This window comes from Panthera tigris, chromosome C2, assembly GCF_018350195.1.
Source record: "Panthera tigris isolate Pti1 chromosome C2, P.tigris_Pti1_mat1.1, whole genome shotgun sequence".
NCBI lineage: Eukaryota > Metazoa > Chordata > Mammalia > Carnivora > Felidae > Panthera > Panthera tigris.
The window spans coordinates 102,950,205-102,957,718 of record NC_056668.1 but is presented as its reverse complement, the minus strand read 5'-3'; the positions used below and the strand labels follow the sequence as shown (position 1 = coordinate 102,957,718).

General features: G+C 38.6%; 1 long non-coding RNA gene and 1 pseudogene across 1 annotated transcript; one reads left to right on the top strand and one right to left on the bottom strand.

Annotated features, from left to right (window-relative positions):
* LOC102958651 overlaps positions 1 to 7,514 on the top strand; it is a 95,687-nt pseudogene that overhangs the window by 517 nt on the left and 87,656 nt on the right.
* Positions 1,328 to 7,483, bottom strand: LOC122241999. The gene is made up of 3 exons (XR_006222134.1): positions 7,378 to 7,483; positions 4,587 to 4,738; positions 1,328 to 2,378 (listed from the first exon to the last, which is right to left on the bottom strand). It is a non-coding gene; the product is annotated as an uncharacterized LOC122241999 (long non-coding RNA).

Genomic DNA, 7,514 nt, shown 5'->3' with positions numbered 1-7,514 from the left:
GGAGGTGGTTGAATTAATCCAGAAATAATATTTCCTCTACTCTCCCGGCACCCCTGGCATAGTGCCATTTGAAAACCGTTCCCCATTCTGGCCGCTTGGCTGTGGGACTGTGAACAGTGTGGCTTCGGCATCCCCACGTGGAAAGTTGAAAGAACAGTTCAATGAGCACCCCAAGTGCTTAACTCCAAGGTTGAGTAAGTGTTAACATTTTGCCACAATTGCTTTTTCTCTCTCCTAAATACTTCAGCCTGCATTTCCTAAGAATAAAGACAGACCTTCTTTCATGCAACCACATGAGAAATTTAATCACATCTAAAAACCTTAACAATTTGATAATATAACCTAATATCTAGCCCGTATACAAATTTCTCCAGTTGTCAAAAGAGGTGTTATATATTGGTTTTGTAGAAAGATAGTACAATGAACATGTATACATTGCATTTGTTATATGTGTCTCTTTTAGTGCAGAACAATCCCCCTCACGTTTTTTTGTTTTCTTGGCATTAACTTTTGGAGAGTCTAGGCCAGTTACCTTGTAGAGAGTTCTACGTTCTCCATTTGTTAGACCTTTTTTTTCCCTCCTGATGTCCTTTAACCTTTTCTCTAACTCCCTAGAAGGAGGATCAAGAGGTTTGATTAGATGTCAAGAATCCGGACTTTAGGAGGTGCTATTCATATTGTTCCTTATCAAGAAGAACATAGTATTAAATATTAAACACATTAATTTTTAAATATATAATGGGTTGTTCCAGTATCAATAACTGAAATCTGAATTGTCCTTAGATTTCTCTGTATGGTCCATTACAAAGTCTACTTTCCCTTTTGTGGTTAATAGGTAATCTGAGAGGGTAGAGGCTTTGAAACTCTTTGTAGGAGAAAGTCTTAGATTCCTGCAAGGAGAACACTGGTTAGAAATCCATTGCCTGGGTGGGTAGAGTAATCATCTGGTTCATTCTGGTTCTTGCTACCTCAGATCACCTTTATTGAATGAAATACTAGCTTTATTCAAAGAATAGTAAAATTCTGATCTCTTTAGAGTTTGGGCCACTTTAGAGTTCCTGTGGATAATTCTGGTAAAAGCACTGATACTTCCTACAGGTCTTGTGATGTATGTTTTAAGATTTTATAAAATCTGGGAGGCATTTCCTATATTTACCTGGGCATGCCTTATCTGTCCTACCAGCTCTGTTCTAATAATAGAAATGGATCAAGGGTATGTAATGCACTGTGTAATCTCTGCCTGTTGTGCTCTGGTCTCCGGCTCATATAAATATCTGAGGGTGTGAGCTCATTCATTTTAAGTTCATAAGATGTGCTGGGCAAGAGCTATGTCCAGTTTGCGCTGTATAACGATGACCACTTCAGCTTCCACAAGAGAAGTCCCAAAGGGCATCATCTATTCCACAGACAAACGGAGAGTTTTAAACAGACGGCCTATATCCCCACTTGTCAAAAGAGGACAATTTTCAGTAAGTTAGTCTAAGTCAGTGAGTTGTGTCAGTGATTTTTCAGTTGTATCAGCAAGTTAGTGTCTGCTCTTACCCCTGACAGTTGATCGGAATTTCATCAGCATACTAAGAGTCCCAAGACAGAAGCTGGAAGGCAAAAGTGAGCCTTGTAAGTTATGTAGCATCATTTTTGCCACATGCTATTGGTCAAAAGCAAGTATAGGACTATTCAAGATTCGAGGGGAGGAGATCAGACAGGTCACAATTACCAGGAGATGAGGATCAGTGTCGGGGAGGAGGGACATATTTGGAAAGGAGCTACCACACTGATCTAAGCCAAATGCAAATTCAGATGTGTAGTATTGATCATATTGGTCCTTTGCTCAAAATCTGGTAGGGCTGGGTCATCTGTTTTACTTTGACCCTAGTCATAACTCCCCATCCCCAATTTGCACTGACTATAAATATGGCCCACCATTTCTTTTAGTTTACAGATTCCTTGGTTCAACTGCTGCTTCCTTATGAAAGCCTTTTGTGGGCTAAAGGGAAAGAATAGAGGAGTGAAATATGCATTTAAAAATCATTTGTGGTAATTTGAAGGTTCTCTGAAAATAACATAGGTGAATATAGGAGACAAAAATGGGTGTACAAAAAATGGGTGCACAATAAAATTGTATTTAGATAGTAGTAGGGGAATGAATGAATATTTAGGCTTAATGCATATTCAGATCTAAATCATTGTTGTGATTCTTTTCCTGGTTCCGGCTCTGGGAGGTAGCTGTGCCCTTTGCAAAGGGTAAAGTGATTGCTGCTTGCTGATGCCTTTATCACAGCCATTCTTCACCCCACCTTGGCTGACGATTTACCTCACTAAGTAAAGGAGGTCCATTGATAACAAAACTAGGCAGGCTCCATTGCAAACAGGTTAATCTATGGAGGAAAAAAAAAAGACCTTTGTATCTGGAAGGATGTATTAGGACGTGGATATTACATCTTACAAAAACTATGTTTTTATTTTAGAAAAGTTGTAGTCCAGTACTTGTTTTTAAAATGTTTTGGGGTGCACCAGGGGAGCCTGGGTGGCTCAGTCAGTTAAGCATCCTACTCTTGATTTTGGCTCAGGTCATGATCTCCTGGTTCGTGAGAGTGAGCCCGGCGTTGGGCTCTGTGCTGACATCATGGAGCCTGCTTGGGATTCTCTCTCTCTCATTCCCCCCTACCCCAATAAATAATCTTAAAAAAAATTTTTTTAAATAAATGTTCTGGGGGCACCTGGGTGGCTTAGTTGGCTGAGCGTCGCACTCTTGATTTGGGTTCAGGTCATGATCCCAGGGTTGTGGGACTGAGCCCCCCTGTCATGCTCCGTTGTGAGTATGGAGCATGCTTAAGAGTCTCTCTCTCCCTCTTCCTCTCTCCCCAACTCGTGCACACTCTCTCTCTCTAAAAAATAAAAATTAAAAAAATGTTTTGAATGTCCCGTGAATAGTATGTATGTGTACTGCCAAAACCTCTCTAGAATGCAAAACAGAGCCATGGACAGCAGATTGGGACAAGAAATCCTAAATTAGTGAGAAGAAAAAGTCCAAAACCTTTAAGAGTTATTTCCTTTGAGGCAGTCTCCTTGTTCACTGTGTAGCATTTAGCTTCTTGTGATTCATCTATCCATTGCAGTAGAGGAAACTATCCCATGTATTACAAATATCCCTTTAATATTTCTCACAATTCTGAGAGTTGCTTGAATGGTTCCTTTGTGGTTTTGTTTGGGTTTATACAGTTATGTTCAGCTGTAGCAGGGATTGCAACACTTTCTGTAAAGGGCCAGTAACGCATATTTTAGGCTTTGTCTCTGTTGCATATTATTCATTGGTACTTATTTATTTCATTCTTTACACACCTTTGAAAAGCAAAAGCTAGTCTTAGCTCAAGGGCCCAACATAAAAACAGGCTGAGGGCCAGATTTGGCCCTTAACTGTAGTTTTCCAAAGCCTGAGCTAGAGAGTAAGCTGAGCTGAAGGTCCAAAGTGCCTGTTGGTGATGCTATCCATTGAGGGCCACAATTCTTCTGGAGGATTCTTTCATAGAGAGGAGGGTGTGGCCTCTCCTTCACAGGCTACATTGTCCATCTTTGGGCAGCATCTAAGATAGTGGGGGTGGAAGCTGGCAGCCTTGTTAAGGCATAGCCTTGGGAGTCAAGCAAGGTCACATATGCCATATTCTGTTGATCAGAGGAAACCCAGGGACCAACTCAGATTCAAGAGTTGGGCAAATAGTCTCTCGCTCTCTATGGGAGTTGCTGCAGATCCTGTGACTACAGCTAGCTGAACTAATTGGCAGACTTGTACTGTGTGCCCCACCAAGGGAGATCAAGGGCAGTGATGACCTTGACATTAGATTGACATCTCACACTTTTGTACTTTTTTTTTTTATATATATATATACTATGCTTTTATACTTGCCAGCTGGTTTCTGATACTGTGGGCACTCACTCACTTTCCTCAGTACTTGTTTAGAGGTGTCTCAGCCTCCAGATTATCCGCTCCCTGAGGGAAGTGACGACACCCGCCCCCTGCTGTGATATATCTTCAATAGCTGTGTTTTGCATTTAATTGAATAGTTTTACTGAGGTTTAAGGTCAAGTAATTTGCTTACTTCACAAAAGCAAAACAAATTTAAGAATGTAGCACTACCTATAAATTCTAGAAGAACAGCATGCATCAAAGAATTACATTTCACACCCAAATACTGTCTAACCAATCAGATGTTTAAACTTCCCAGATGCTTTCCAAACATAATCAAGAGTTAGGAAGCAGTCTCCTTAATGGTAAGTTTGAACTAGCAATCACCTTTAAAGACATATTATATTTTAACTTTAAATTTGCAGATGAAAATTGAACAGTAGCAACAGTTTGTAATATACGTTATGTATGTTCTAAGGCAGAAGTGATTCTGTAGAGGGTTTCTAATCTACAGTAAATGCTGCTACTAATTGCTCAGTTGAATTTTTTAATATGTGTTTTCTCCCAAATCTCATTGTAACTCCGTCTTCTTCTACTTGATGGAAAGCTTTGACAGTTTATTATGTTTAGAAGCAGCTGGGGTCTATTTCTAATTGATGATTTGTTATCTTATATTTCTTACTTGACTATCCACATTTTTCATTCTCTTCAGCATCTTCCTCCAGCGTCTCCTGTCTTCCTGAACTAGATGGATGGTGCTGCTTTTGTGCAAACGCAGACAATATTTCAGTCTCTCCTCTGTGTCCTTTCATCAGGCTATGGATACATGCAGGGCTGATATAATGTGACATGAATATGGCACTTAAACATTAACAAAATGTATTCACACATACTGTATGAGTTGATTGTTAATATATCAGTGGGATGGAGACTATCACTGTCTGCATTTGGCAGGTGAGGAAACTGGGGAGCAGACGTCCCAGAGTACCTCAAATTTAACATGTCCAAGTTAACCTCATAAAATCTTTTTATTCTCCAGATACCTGATTTGGTCAAAAGCAGCTCCATTTATCAGTCACCCAAGTCTGACTTTCTTCTGATATAAAATTTAAATACAACGAACACACAAAACTTAAGTGTACATTCACTGATTTTTGACAAATGCATACACCTGTGTAATTCAAGCCTCTCTCCAGAGGGATGATGTTAGTAATATTTAAAGAGCTCCTAAAAACTGAGAAGGCAAACACCAACAACACAACAGAAAAATGAGTAGAAGATGAAAACAGAGTTCCACCAAAAGAGAAATACAAATAGCCCCTAAATGTATGAAAAGATGGTCAACCTTCCTATAATAAGGGAGATATTTAACAGTGAACAATCTAAATAGGGAATTAAAAACAATTCCATTTACAATAGCATCAGGAAGAATAAAACACTTAGAATTAACCAAGGAGGTGAAAGACTCATACACTGGAAACTATAAAACATTGCTCAAAGAAATCAAAGAAGACATAAAGAAGTGGAAAGATACTCTGTATTCACGGACTTATGGGGGGAATAAGATGACATATATTTGCATATTATTTTAAAAAGAAATGTAAGAAGGATAAACCAGAAACTACTGAAAATGTTGGAAAAGGAGTATAACTTCTCTGAGCTTCCTTCTTTATGTAGTTTTGACTTTTGAAACTGTAAATATTTTGCATATTAAATCAATAAAAATTTAAAAAGCAAACCCTAAGACTGAACACAGCTACAAACGAAGCTCCCAAATGAAACTATCATCTAGATACCGTAACTCAGGAAAAAAAGTTCATTCAACTTGCTTTTGAGCACAGTACTCTCTTAACAGAATGTATTTTAAGTACAGAAAGAATTGTGAATAAATAAAGACATTTTCTTTGTAGGTTTGTTTTTTATAGTGCTATCAGTGAAGAAATTCTCAAGTTATTTTGTATGTGTTAAGAAAACTGTTAGAAATCAGAAGATTTTTCCTCACTATGGGAGAAGAGAGATACCAATTGGAGGTTAGGAAAAATCCTGGCTTTTTTTTTTTTTTTTTTTTTTTGAAATTAGATTTCATTTGAATTGCAAGTATCAGTATTAACTCATGCTTCTTTAAAAATTTTTATTTCTGGGGTGCCTGGGTGGTTCAGTTGGTTGTGTCCAATTCCATTTCGGCTCAGGTCATGATCCCAGGGTCATGGGATGGAGCCCCATATTGGGTTCTGTGCTGAGTGTGGAGACTGCTTGAGATCCTCTCTCTCTCTCTCTGTCTCTCTCTGTCTCTCTCTGTCTCTCCCTCCCTCCTTTCTTTCCTCTGCCCTCCTCCCCTGCTCTTACTTTCTCTCTAAAATTAAAAAAAAATGTATTTCCTAGCCCTGTCTCCTGAAAAGGCCTAGAAGCAATAACATTCCAGTAGCATTGGGCATAACTTGTACACAGATGCTGATTTCTAAATACTGTTCTCCACTGAAAGGAACCCAGGTTTTTTTGGGAAATGGCTGATTTTAAGTCTGGGATACAGGAAATACACAGTAAGTTGGAAACATCTCGTGCACAAGAATGAAGAAGTGCTGGAAATTAATGGGGACATGTCAAAAAGATACAGGAATTACCTTAAAGTTTTCCCTGCTGCCCAAATTTGTGATAAATTAAACATCAAAAAGAATAACGATGATAATGTATTATATCATCTTGAGTCAGAAAAGAACCCATTAGTCCATAGTGACACTCAAAATAAAGGTGGCGATGGAGGTAAGCTTTCTTCTTCCAAAGACTGCTATAGCTAATAAATGTAGAAAAAATATAGAATACGAAAAATCACCATTTGCAACCACTATTGAAATAATTCAGGCAAGGATCATCAAAGGATGCTAAAATTATTGGGTGAAAGAGTTTTGAGGATATTGGGGAATGGGTTATTCACATATTATCATGTATCACCCCACAGATTATTTATTAATTACAATATAGTACACACACACACACACACACACACACACACACAAAACAATGTATTGAGATTGTACCCTAATCTTTAAAACTTGCAGTAGCCCAGGAATGGGAGAAGTTCTTTTACAAGATCTTCAACAGTAATCTTCAGTGGAAGAGGAGAGTTCCTTCGCTTTTTTGTGTATTGTTTTGTAGTGCTCTTAACATCTAGATGCACAAAAGTATAATTCTTGAGGGAAACTGAGGCTACCAGAATGGAGATGTTTAGTTTGAGAAGCTAAGCCAAATATTTTATCTTGTAATGTAAAACTGGTATGTCTTGCCAAAGAGTGGTATTTTAGCAAAGCCAGACCATGCAGACTTGTGTCTAACACAGGAGAAAGGATTACTTTCCATATTTGGATTTAGACCATGCTCTGTTTGTTTTGCTGGAGGTGTGTATATGTGTTCTTTGTGGAGTAATGTGCAGAGAATTAGGAGCAGAACCTCTAAAACTGGAGGAGAGCTAAGCATACCTGATCTACCTTTGGAACTTTGGAAAAGTGACCTGGACTTGGTCCAATGTAGCACAGAGTGGACTGTGAATATGCCCACTGAGATTCTATAACCCAGAATATGCTGATGTTGGCTGCCATTATGTCATCATTATCCT